The following is a 13,899-nucleotide window of genomic DNA, read 5'->3' as shown; positions in this document are numbered from 1 at the left end:
TCATAAGGCTATAATGAGGATCAACGGAAGTGTCTTTTGTTTGTAAAGTGTCTCACAGAGAGTGCCCAGCCCAGGGAAGACGTTCCCTAGATGTCCCCTTTCCCTTTTCTTTTCTTTTTTTTGGGGGGTGGGGGAGGGGGAGAAGCTTTGTCTTGAAGCTGCAAAAAGGTCCAAGAAAAGGTCAGAAAATTAGGACAGGAGCACTGGACTCTGAATCAGACCGACAAGGAATCGAATGCTGCTTCTGATACCTATTAGCTATTTGATTTTAAACAAGTCATTTTTCCTTGCCAGGGCCTCAGTTCCCCCAGCTGTAAAATATAGGAAGATCAGTTTAGTCCAAGATGGCAATCAAGCCTCCACAACCCCTTGCACCGCTCTGCAGCTATCACTAGTTGATCACATCTTTGTTTCCACTGAGCCAAGGTAATACAGTTTTATTCTCAAGTGGTATGAACTGCCTATAGTTTGGCTATAATTCTACTAGTAGGCAATTATGCATGGATTACATTACCATGTTTCCAGAAGGCACTCGCTGAAGTGCAAAGCCCTCTGATGGAGATAACACATTAATCTTGGCATATATTTGCATCACTAAGGACAATGTCTTATGGGGCTCTAGAAAGCACAGGTCCGTTTGTTGTTGTAGTTGTATGTTTTGGATTTTGTTCTAAGTAGTGTAGAGTACAAACAAGTAAGCCTGCGACAGAGGGTTCATAAAGCTGGAGGAAGGTCGGTAATGGAGCAGTTATTGGGAGGGAATCACCATTGACCGCAATATACAGAGGAGAAAACTGTGGAAACACGAACCAGCTCAGTAACTTGCCTGCGGTCACAGCTAGTAAATGGCAGAGCTGGCAACCCTGCCATGAATGCAAAATCCATTTATTTAGTCTGAAAATGATTACTGGCTGCCTCCTCTGCACAAGGCACCGCTTTCAGTGTGAGAACTCAGTAGTGAATAAAATTGTCCAAATGCCTTGCCCTCAGGGAGCTTATAGTCCAGGGTCGCATTTACTGGTGCCCGTTATATGCCTTGTACTTCACCAGCACTGGAGGCAAAGAAGCCCAGGTTTGATGGCTCATCTGTACAGGAACATACGTTTGAACCTTAGCTCCGTGGCTTCTTATTAGGTGAGGGAAGCCATTCCATCACTTTTCTTCTCAGTTTCTGCATCTGAAACATGAAGATAATAAAAGCTATTTCCGAGGGGTTCTATGAGGTTTAAAAGAAAGAATATTTATAAAGCATGCAACACTAAAAATTTTATTTACTCAATGAATTGTAGTTAGTATTATTAATTCTGAATCCTCTTAACAACTCTGTGAAGTTGGTACTGTTTTCACCATTTTACGCAGGAGGAAATAAAATCTCGGAGAGTTTCAATCTCAGAGAGATTAGGTTACTTACCCAAGATCACACAGCTAACGAGTGGTAGAACTGAGGTTCAGACCCAGGGCTACTTGACTTCATTACTCAAATATGATGCTGTGGCCACATGTTTCCCAAACTCGCAATTGGACTAGCTGCAGTGCAACAGAAAACTGTGTTCCTCTTTGGCATCTTATGCAACAAACCATATGGACCCTCAAGCTCTTACATAACAGGCCCAGCGCTAACGAGAGGAAGTTTAACAACAACACAAAAAACAGATCGCATTCACAACAGACCACCATATGTTCTCCCGTTCTCTGACAGCAGCCGTCCCAACGCCTACTCGGGCGCCCACAGAAATCTTCTCGAGGAAAACAGTTTTATTCTCAAGTGACTCAAATGATGGATGCCTTTACAAAAAGCAGGGAGGGAAAAAAGAATCTGAGCTTCTTCAAAAGAAAGAAATCTTGTTCACTCCTCGGGAAAGCCCAGAAAACTCAACCTCCTCTCCTTGGCCTTGGAACCTGCCGGCTTCTCCAGGGACAGTCTGACCCTCTGTGACCTGGCAGTTGCTTCACGCAGAGTGAGGGCCGCTGTGATGATGTCTGGTTTCTGAGACACCAAGTTAAATTGCCTGGGTGCTTTGAGTCATCCCCTTCACTTGGTCTTGAACTCCTTCACTATCTTGTGCCCTTGCTTATTTCTAAAGTCTCAAGTTTGCTGCAGGTTTCTGGAAGTGGGCCCCTAGAACTGAACCCAATTCTAGAAGGGTGGTTTCACCTGTAGACACTGGGGAGCAGCAGCTGGCTCCAGGCCAGATGCCATCTTCCTACTCTTTACCTCTCGCCTGGTCTCCTGCCTCTTTGCCTCCCTCCCATCCGTGTCCCTATCCTGCAGCCAAAGCGATCCTGACAATATGTAAATTCGATCCTTACTCTAAATTCCTTACAGCCCCAGGGGTGCTACATGCCCCTCACCCCACTTTGCAGTGCTCGGCCCATTCATCCATCCCCCTTTCACTCCTTCCTCATCTTCCAAATCTCAGCTGCCTGTGGCTATTGGACCCTTGAAATGTGGTTATTGAAACTGAGGAATTCAACTTTTAATTTTATTAGTTTTAATTAGTTTAAAATAATGTTAGATTAATTCTCAGGTTGCAAAGAAATTCTCTTTCCCATATTTTCTTCCTATATTTATGGATTCACTTCTTATATTAGAATACATTTGGTATTTATCTTAATATGAGCTACAGATACACAGAAGTTGCCTATCCAAATGTCTACCTGTGACACTTTGTATTTTCCAAAGAATGCCATATCGATATAGATCCCACCCCATATTCTTTTTTTACAATTCGACGGTGACAGTCCTTCATAGCGAAGTGGAACTGGGTGGATTTTTGTAACTGACCAAGAGAATATGATGCTCATGACAGCATGTGCCTTCTGAGACTAGGTCATAAAAGTTAGCATTGCATCCTGCACCTTGGAATCCTCTAATTCCTCACTCTGAGGGAAACAAGCCACCATGCTATGAGGACCCTGATGTGAAGAGGAACTAAAGGTATCAGAAAAGATCCAACACCAATTTGCCAGTCATGTGAGCCAGCCACCTCAGAAGTGGATTCTCCAGCCCTGGTCAAGCCTTCAGATAACGACAGCCCCAGCTAATATCTGATTACAATTTCATAAGACATCCCACGTCAGACCTCCCCAGCTGAGCCTTTTCAGACATCCTGACCCTCAGAATCTGTGAACACTATAAACATCATAGTTTTAGGTCACTAAGTTTTGGGGCAGTTTGTTATGCAGTCATAATAACTCTAGTCATTTTTTTCCAACATCATTTATTGAATAGTTTATCTTTTCCCTACAGATACGAGACGTCACTTTCATCATGAATTAAATCCTCATAGACTACGGGCCTACTGTTGGTCTTATTTTGTTCTATTGGACCATGTCAATTAAAAAAAGGATACCAAGTTGTTTAAGTCATTGATGTTTTATTATATGTGTTACTATATAGTAAATGTAGCCACATTAAGTCATTGATGTTTTATTATATGTGTTACTATATAGTAAATGTAGCCACCCTCCAATACTGATATTCTGTTTCCTAGTTTGCCTGGATATTGTCATTTACTTGTTCATAGGAGTTTTAGAATCAGCTTGTCTAGTTTATTAAAAAAAAGGACATGCTGCATTTTTATTGCGCTTGTGATGAACTTACAAAATAATATAAGGAAAATTGATATATTTATGATAGTGCAGCTTCTTGTATAAAAATACAATGTACTTTCTCATTTAAGTTTTGTGATGTTCAGGAATGTTTTAAAGTTGTGTTCATATTTAGTTGCATATTTCTTACAAAGTCTACACTTTTATATTTTGGTTAATGATATAAATGGATTTTTTTCTGTTATGCTTACTATTCTAATTGTGATTTGCATATGTGAAGACTATTGATTTCTGTACATTAATTTTGTATGCTACTCCCTTACTGAATGATCTATTTATTTATGGTGGCTTTTAGTTGATTCTCTGTATTACCAGGTATACGACTATATTGTATGCAAATTGAGACAGTTTAATCTTCTTTTCTAATATTTATGCCTCCAATTACATATTAATATTTTTGCCTCTAGTATAGTGTAGTGGTAATAGTGGGCATTCTTAGGAGACCACTTCTAAAGAGTACATCTAGCCATGTGGGGCTCTTGGACTCTTGACATGTGGCTATCGAGACTGAGGAATTTTATTAGTCTTAATTAATTTAAATTTAAATAGCTACCTGTGGGTAGTAATTACCATATTGGACAACACAGGATGAGAATTTCTTCATTTAGTATAATGCTAGCTTTCGGATTGAGACACACATGTGGAACATTCAAAAGTCCTTATTTCATTGGCTTTTTAAAAATTAAAAAAACAGCTGTTGAATGTTGTGAAATGCTTCTTCAGTATCTATGGAGATGATTATGTTGTTTTTCTTCTTATATCTACTAATATCATGAATCATATTGAACTGTCCTTGCTTTGGATTAAGCCCAACTTGGTTATGATGTATTATTCTTTTAATTGATTGCTTCATCCTGTTTGTTAATATTTCATTTAGGATTTTTGAATCAATGCTAGCCATCTCTTGTGTAATCTTTGTTAGATTTTGATAGCAGTGAATTCTCACGTCTTAAAAAAAAAAAGAAAGAAAACTTGAAAGTTTTTATTTTATGACCTGACATAGTTTAAATAGAACTGTCATTATTTGCTTTAAGGGTTTTGTAGGATTTTCTAGTGAAATTCTTTAGGGGTGAAATTTGGGAAAGGGAGTACATCATTGACTAGTTTCTCTATTTCTTCTATACAGATCAATCTGTTTAGATTTTCTACATCTTTTAGGCTCAGTTTTGGTATATTGCATTTTCCTCAAAAATTGTTTCATCCAGATTTTTAGAAAAAAATGTTTGCAAAGGAGAATCATATATTTATTTTAATTTATTGTTCCTTGATTGTACTCTCATGTTTCTATAATTTTTAGTAATTGCCCTTTCTCCACACCCCTCTTCCCCACAGCTTTTTCAGTGATTAGGTGACCTAGTATTTCATCTATTGTGTTGTATTAGCTTTTTAAAAAGAATCAGTCTATTTATTTATTCATTCATTCATTCATTCATTCACTCATTCTGATCTGTTTCCTAACATTAAATTTTTTTATTTATTAATTTATTCCTTCTGCTTTCCAACAATTTGGCTATTTTTTTTCTAAATTTTTGACATACGTTTGGTCCATTGGTTCCTGTACTTTTTTTAAAAAAAGATTTATTTGTTATTTATTTCTTTTATTTATTTTTTGGCTGCATCGTGTCTTAGTTGAGGCACGCGGGATTTTTGTTGAGGCAAGCAAGATCTTTCTTTGAGGCGCACTGGCTTCTCTCTAGTTGTGGCGTGTGGGTTTTCTCTTCTCTAGTTGTGGCACACAGGCTCCAGAGCACGTGGGCTCTGTAGTTTGTGGCACATGGGCTCGCTCTTTGAGGCATGCAGGCTCAGTAGTTGCAGCACACAGGCTTAGTTGGCCCGCAGCATATGGGTTCTTAGTTCCCTGACCAGGGGTCGAACCCGCTTCCCCTGCATTGTAAGGTGGATTCTTTACCACTGGACCACCAGGGAAGTCCCTCCTGTACTTTCTTTTTCTTTTTTTTCTTTTATTATTATTTTTGGCTGTGTTGGGTCTTCGCTGCTGCGCACGAGATTTCTGTAGTTGTGGCGAGCAGGGGCTACTCTTGGTTGCAGTGCGCGGGCTTCTCATTGTGGTGGCTTCCCTTGTTGCAGAGCATGGGCTCTAGGCGCACAGGCTTCAGTAGTTGTGGCACGCAGGCTCCGTAGCTGTGGCTCGCGGGCTCTAGAGCACAGGCTCAGTAGTTGTGGCGCGTGGGCTGAGTTGCTCTGCGGCATGTGGGATCTTCCAGGACCAGGGCTCGAACCCGTATCCCCTGCATTGGTAGGCAGATTCTTTTTTTTTTTTTTGAATTTTACTTTATTTATTTTTTTATATAGCAGGTTCTTGTTAGTCATCCATTTTGTACACATCAGTGTATACATGTCAATCCCAATCTCCCAATTCATCACACCACCACCCCCACCCCCGCCACTTTCCCTCCTTGGTGTCCATACGTTTGTTCTCTACATCTGTGTCTCTATTTCTGTCGGCAGGCAGATTCTTAACCACTGTGCAACCAGGGAAGCCCACCTCCTGTACTTTTCAATTGATATAAATATTGAGGAATAAATTTACCTCTGAAACTGCTTTTGCAGTATCCCATGGTTTTAATACATGATATTTTTATTAATGTTGCTTAAAACTCTGTCTGAATTAAAAGTTATTTAACTGAAATACATAAATCTCTAAATTTATTTTTAAATTTTATTTTAATTTCTATTTTTCTTGCTTTGTAAGAAGAAAATATTGCCATAAGTGTTTCTGCATTTTAGAATTTTTTTAGTTTGGGCACCTATTATATGACAAATTTTGTGAGTATAAAATGGGATTTGTAAAACCATAAGATGTAGTCTCCATTTTCAGATTACACAGTTTGAAATACAGTTGGCCCTCCATATCCAGAGATGCCACATCCACAGATACAACCAACTGCAGATCAAAAATATGCAGGGGAAAAAAAAGAAACAAGAAAGTTCCTAAAAGCAAAACTTGAATTTGCTGCACTCCAACTTAACACAGCATTTACCTTGTATTAGGTATTGTAAGTAACCTAGAGGTAATTTAAAGTGTAAGGGAAAATGTGCATAGATTATATGCACGCACTACACCATTTTATATAAGGAACTTGAGCATCTGCAGATTTTGGTGTCCGCGGGGGTCCTGGAACCAATTCCCTGTAGATACTGAGCGACAACTATATATCAATTAGATTTGTTTTACATTTTTGTTTAGATATTTATTATATTTATTTATTTATTTATCCATCTGCTTCATCTATCAGAGTCTAAGAGGAAAAATCACCTCTTTTTTTTTTTTTTTAACATTTTTTTCCCCTACTACCACAGATTATGTGGTCAAGTTTCCCACATTTGGGGAAATCACAGGGGTCAGCACATCTGGAGTGCAATGGATAAGCCATGCCCTGGGAAAACCACCTTCGTGATCATGGTATCTCCCCTGCCAGGTAAGTATATAAATTACCTTTTAATACCATGATTTTATTGTTGTTAATGTCTCCTTGCATCTCTTATAATTTCTGTTGTATGAATATTGCTGCTGTGTAATTTGGTTCACTGATTTTCAAAATTCTTATATCCTCATTGTGAATTGCACCCTTTACCATTATACAATATCTTCCTTGTTTGGCTTAGTATTTTTTTAAACCTGAATTCAATGTTTTCTCATATGAATGGGCAACCTCAGCTTTCTTTCAATTTGCATTTGCCTGTTACACATTGCCACCTTTTTAACCTTTCTGGGTTAATTTGAATTTTGCTTTGTGCTTTGCTTTGTGATTCAGTCTGATAGTGTTTTCGTGAGTTAATACCCATTTATACTTACTGATATAAGAGATATGTTTGGCTCTTATTTCTGTCATCTAATTGTATGCTATATTCTCAACTTTACATACATTTTACTTTTAAAGTAAGTAATGGGTTTTTTGTACCAACTTTATTGACGTATAATTTTCATATGATAAAGTGAATATCTTCAAAATGTACACTTTGATAACTTTTGACATATATATGGGTATGTATGTATATGTATATATGTATACAACCATCATCACAATCTAGATAGTGTACATGTTCATCATGTACTACAAATTTTTCTCAAGCTTTTTGCAATCTCTCCCTCCCATCCTAGTCTGCTTCCCACTCACACCCCCAGCAAACACAGATCTGCTTTCTACCACTATGGATTTGTTTGTATTTTTTTAGATTTTTCTATCAATGGAATCATACAATATATATTCTTTTTATGTCTGCCTTGTATTCACACAGCATAATTTTAAGATTCATCCTTCTTGCTGGATGTATAATACTTAATTCCTTTTTATTGCTGAGTAGTATTGTATTGTATAAATATACCACAGTTTGTTGACCCATTCTCCTGTTGATGAACATTTGTGTTGTTCCCAGTTTTTAGCTATTACATATAAACCCGTGATAAACATTCATATACATACTCATATTAATATTGTTTTAAAAATTCTATGTCTAAATCAAAAGTTATTCTCTTAGATAATACCTAGAAGTGGAATGACAGGATAGGTGCATGTTTAACATCATAAGAAACTTCCAAACTATTTTTCAAAGTAGTTGTACCATTTTATAGTCCTACTATCAGTGCATGAGCGTTCTGGTTGTTCCACACCCTAGCCTACACTAGAAATGGTCAGTCTTTCTAACTGTATGTATTCTAATACACATGTAGTGGTATTTAATTATGGTCTGAATTTGCACTTCCCTAATGATGTTGAGCTTTTTTTGTATGCTTATTTGTCATCCATATTTCCTTTGGTGAAATGTCTGTTTAAGTCTTTTGGGTTGTTTTCTCATTACTGAGTTTTGAGAGTTATTTATATACAGTTAACCTTTGATCAACATCAGTTTGAACTGTGTGGGTCCACTTATATGTGGATTTTTTTTCAATAAACATGTACTAAATGATCTGTGGTTGGTTGAATCCATGAATGTGGAACTGGATATGGAGGGCCGCTGAAAGTTATACATGGATTTTCAACCGTGTGGAGGGTTGAAAATCCACACGGTTGTTCAAGGGTCAACTATAGTCTGTGTACAGCACTTTACAGATATAAGCTTTACACACATTATCTCCCAGTTGATGGCTTGTCTTTTCATTCTCTTAATAGTATCTTTCAAGAAAAATTAAGTTCTTAATTTTTTTTTTTTTAATGAATCCTAGATATTTATTCACATCTGCATTAGTTTGCTAGGGCTACCATAACAAAATCACAGACAGGGTGGCTTAAACAACGGAAATTCATTTTTTCACAGTTCTGGAGGCTAGAAGTCCAAGATCATAGTGTTCACAGGTTTGGTTTCTTTTTCTTTTTTTTTTTTTTTTTTAGTTGTTTTGTTTGTTTGTTGTTTTATACTGCAGGTTCTTATTAGGCATCAATTTTATACACATCAGTGTATACATGTCAATCCCAATCGCCCAATTCAGCACACCACCATCCCCACCCCACCGCAGTTTTCCCCCCTTGGTGTCCATATGTCCATTCTCTACATCTGTGTCTCAACTTCTGCCCTGCAAACTGGCTCATCTGTACCATTTTTCTAGGTTCCACATACATGCGTTAATATACGATATTTGTTTTTCTCTTTCTGACTTACTTCACTCTGTATGACAGTCTCTAGATCCATCCACGTCTCAACAAATGACTCAATTTCGTTCCTTTTTATGGCTGAGTAATATTCCATTGTATATATGTACCACGACTTCTTTATCCATTCGTCTGTCGATGGGCATTTAGGTTGCTTCCATGACCTGGCTATTGTAAATAGTGCTGCAATGAACATTCGGGTGCATGTGTCTTTTTGAATTATGGTTTTCTCTGGGTATACGCCCAGTAGTGGGATTGCTGGGTCATATGGTAATCTATTTTTAGTTTTTTAAGGAGGCTCCATACTGTTCTCCATAGTGGCTGTATCAGTTTACATTCCCACCAACAGTGCAAGAGGGTTCCCTTTTCTCCACACCCTCTCCAGCATTTGTTGTTTGTAGATTTTCTAATGATGCCCATTCTAACTGGTGTGAGGTGATACCTCATTGTAGTTTTGATTTGCATTTCTCTAATAATTAGTGATGTTGAGCATCTTTTCATGTGCTTCTTGGCCATCTGTATGTCTTCTTTGGAGAAATGTCTGTTTAGGTCTTCTGCCCGTTTTTGAATTGGGTTGTTTGTTTCTTTAATATTGAGCTGAATGAGCTATTTATATATTTTGGAGATTAATCCTTTGTCCGTTGATTCATTTGCAAATATTTTCTCCCATTCTGAGGGTTGTCTTTTCGTCTTGTTTATGGTTTCCTTTGCTGTGCAAAAGCTTTGAAGTTTCATTAGGTCCCATTTGTTTATTTTTGTTTTTATTTCCATTACTCTAGGAGGTGGATCAAAAAAGATCTTGCTGTGATTTATGTCAAAGAGTGTTCTTCCTATGTTTTCCTCTAAGAGTTTTATAGTGTCCGGTCTTACATTTAGGTCTCTAATCCATTTTGAGTTTATTTTTGTGTATGGTGTTAGGGAGTGTTCTAATTTCATTCTTTTACATGTAGCTGTCCAGTTTTCCCAGCACCACTTATTGAAGAGACTGTCTTTTCTCCATTGTATATCTTTGCCTCCTTTGTCATAGATTAGTTGACCATAGGTGCGTGGGTTTATCTCTGGGCTTTCTATCTTGTTCCATTGATCTATGTTTCTGTTTTTGTGCCAGTACCATATTGTCTTGATTACTGTAGCTTTGTAGTACAGTCTGAAGTCAGGGAGTCTGATTCCTCCAGCTCCGTTTTTTTCCCTCAAGACTGCTTTGGCTATTCGGGGTCTTTTGTGTCTCCATACAAATTTTAAGATGATTTGTTCTAGTTCCGTAAAAAATGCCATTGCTAGTTTGATAGGGATGGCATTGAATCTGTAGATTGCTTTGGGTAGTATAGTCATTTTCACAATGTTGATTCTTCCAATCCAAGAACATGGTATATCTCTCCATCTGTTGGTATCATCTTTAATTTCTTTCATCAGTGTCTTATAGTTTTCTGCATACAGGTCTTTTGTCTCCCTAGGTAGGTTTATTCCTAGGTATTTTATTCTTTTTGTTGCAATGGTAAATGGGAGTGTTTCCATAATTTCTCTTTCAGATTCTTCATCATTAGTGTATAGGAATGCAAGAGATTTCTGTGCATTAATTTTGTATCCTGCAACTTTACCATATTCATTAATTAGCTCTAGCAGTTTTCTGGTGGCAGTTTTAGGATTCTCTATGTATAGTATCATGTCATCCGCAAACAGTGACAGTTTTACTTCTTCCTTTCCAATTTGTATTCCTTTTATTTCTTTTTCTTCTCTGATTGCCGTGGCTAGGACTTCCAGAACTATGTTGAATAATAGTGGTGAGAGTGGACATCCTTGTCTCGTTCCTGATCTTAGAGGAAATACTTACAGTTTTTCACCATTGAGAATGATGTTTGCTGTGGGTTTGTCATATATGGCCTTTATTATGTTGAGGTAGGTTCCCTCTATGCCCACTTTCTGGAGAGTTTTTATCAGAAATGGGTGTTGAATGTTGTCAAAAGCTTTTTCTGCATCTATTGAGATGATCATATGGTTTTTCTTCTTCAATTGGTTAATATGGTGTATCACATTGATTGATTTGCGTATATTGAAGAATCCTTGCATCCCTGGGATAAATCCCACTTGATCGTGGTGTATGATCCTTTTAATGTGTTGTTGGATTCTGTTTGCTAGTATTTTGTTGAGGATTTTTGCATCTATATTCATCAGTGATATTGGTCTGTAATTTTCTTTCTTTGTAGTGTCTTTGTCTGGTTTTGGTATCAGGGTGATGGTGGCCTCATAGAATGAGTTTGGGAGTGTTCCTTCCTCTGCAATTTTTTGGAAGAGTTTGAGAAGGATAGGTGTTAGCTCTTCTCTAAATGTTTGATAGAATTCACCTGTGAAGCCATCTGGTCCTGGACTTTTGTTTGTTGGAAGATTTTTAATCACAGTTTCAATTTCATTGCTTGTGATTGGTCTGTTCATATTTTCTGTTTCTTCCTGGTTCAGTCTTGGAAGGTTATACCTTTCTAAGAATTTGTCCATTTCTTCCAGGTTGTCCATTTTATTGGCATAAAGTTGCTTGTAGTAGTCTCGTAGGATGCTTTGTATTTCTGCAGTGTCTGTTGTAACTTCTCCTTTTTCATTTCTGATTTTATTGATTTGAGTCCTCTCCCTCTTTTTCTTGATGAGTCTGGCTAATGGCTTATCAATTTTGTTTATCTTCTCAAAGAACCAGCTTTTAGTTTTATTGATCTTTGCTATTGTTCTCTTTGTTTCTATTTCATTTATTTCTGCTCTGATCTTTATGATTTCTTCCCTTCTGCTAACTTTGGGTTTTGTTTGTTCTTCTTTCTCTAGTTTCTTTAGGTGTAAGGTTAGATTGTTTACTTGAGATTCTTCTTGTTTCTTTAGGTAGGCTTGTATAGCTATAAACTTCCCTCTTAGAACTGCTTTTGCTGCATCCCATAGGTTCTGGGTCATCGTGTTTTCATTGTCATTTGTCTCTAGGTATTTTTTGATTTCCTCTTTGATTTCTTCAGTGATCTCTTGGTTATTTAGTAATGTATTGTTTAGCCTCCATGAGTTTGGATTTTTTACGTTTTTTTCCCTGTAATTCATTTCTAATCTCATAGCATTGTGGTCAGAAAAGATGCTTGATATGATTTCAATTTTCTTAAATTTACTGAGGCTTGATTTGTGACCCAAGATGTGATCTATCCTGGAGAATGTTCCGTGCGCACTTGAGAAGAACGTGTAATCTGCTGTTTTTGGATGGAATGTCCTATAAATATCAATTAAATCTATCTGGTCTATTGTGTCATTTAAAGCTTCTGTTTCCTTATTTATTTTCTGTTTGGATGATCTGTCCATTGGTGTAAGTGAGGTGTTAAAGTCCCCCACTATTATTGTGTTACTGTCAATTTCCTCTTTTATAGCTGTTAGCAGTTGCCTTATGTATTGAGGTGCTCCTATGTTGGGTGCATATATATTTATAATTGTTATATCTTCTTCTTGGATTGATCCCTTGATCATTATGTAGTGTCCTTCCTTGTCTCTTGTAACATTCTTTACTTTAAAGTCTATTTTATCTGATATGAGTATAGCTACTCCAGCTTTCTTTTGATTTCCATTTGCATGGAATATCTTTTTCCATCCCCTCACTTTCAGTCTGTATGTGTCCCTAGGTCTAAAGTGGGTCTCTTGTAGACAGCATATATATGGGTCTTGTTTTTGTATCCGTTCAGCAAGCCTGTGTCTTTTGGTTGGGGCATTTAATCCATTCACGTTTAAGGTAATTATCGATGTGTATGTTCCTATGACCATTTTCTTAGTTGTTTTGGGTTTGTTTTTGTAGGTCCTTTTCTTCTCTTGTGTTTCCCCCTTAGAGAAGTTCCTTTAGCATTTGTTGTAGAGCTGGTTTGGTGGTGCTGAATTCTCTTAGCTTTTGCTTGTCTGTAAAGCTTTTGATTTCTCCATCAAATCTAAATGAGATCCTTGCCGGGTAGAGTAATCTTGGTTGTAGGTTCTTCCCTTTCATCACTTTAAGTATATCATGCCACTCCCTTCTGGCTTGTAGAGTTTCTGCTGAGAAATCCGCTGTTAACCTTATGGGAGTTCCCTTGTATGTTATTTGTCGTTTTTCCCTTGCTGCTTTCAATAATTTTTCTTTGTCTTTAATTTTTGCCATTTTGATTACTATGTGTCTCGGCGTGTTTCTCCTTGGGTTTATCCTGTATGGGACTCTCTGTGCTTCCTGGACTTGGGTGGCTATTTCCTTTCCCATGTTAGGGAAGTTTTCGACTATAATCTCTTCAAATATTTTCTCTGGCCCTTTCTCTCTCTCTTCTCCTTCTGGGACCCCTATAATGCGAATGTTGTTGCGTTTAATGTTGTCCCAGAGGTCTCTTAGGCTGTCTTCATTTCTTCTCATTCTTTTTTCTTTAGTCTGTTCCGCAGCAGTGAATTCCACCATTCTGTCTTCCAGGTCACTTATCCGTTCTTCTGCCTCAGTTATTCTGCTATTGATTCCTTCTAGTGTAGTTTTCATTTCAGTTATTGTATTGGTCATCTCTGTTGTTTGTTCTTTAATTCTTCTAGGTCTTTGTTAATCATTTCTTGCATCTTCTCAATCTTTCCCTCCATTCTTATTCCGAGGTCCTGGATCATCTTCACTATCATTATTCTGAATTCTTTTTCTGGAAGGTTGCCTATCTCCACTTCATTTAGTTGT

At 37.4% G+C, this 13,899-nt stretch overlaps 1 long non-coding RNA gene and 1 pseudogene across 1 annotated transcript in view; both read right to left on the bottom strand.

The window, feature by feature from the left end:
- Positions 1-458: 458 nt before the first annotated feature.
- Positions 459-13,899, bottom strand: part of LOC137761084 (uncharacterized) — a 28,639-nt gene continuing 15,198 nt past the window's right edge. The window contains exon 3 of the long non-coding RNA XR_011073394.1: positions 459-1,177. This is a non-coding gene — a long non-coding RNA (uncharacterized lncRNA). The remainder of the gene's footprint in view (positions 1,178-13,899) is intronic.
- On the bottom strand, positions 6,875-7,060 carry LOC137763205 (U1 spliceosomal RNA; annotated as a pseudogene).

The sequence above is a fragment of the Eschrichtius robustus genome, chromosome 3 (genome assembly GCF_028021215.1).
Source record: "Eschrichtius robustus isolate mEscRob2 chromosome 3, mEscRob2.pri, whole genome shotgun sequence".
Lineage (NCBI taxonomy): Eukaryota > Metazoa > Chordata > Mammalia > Artiodactyla > Eschrichtiidae > Eschrichtius > Eschrichtius robustus.
This window is presented reverse-complemented; position numbering and strand designations above follow the sequence as displayed.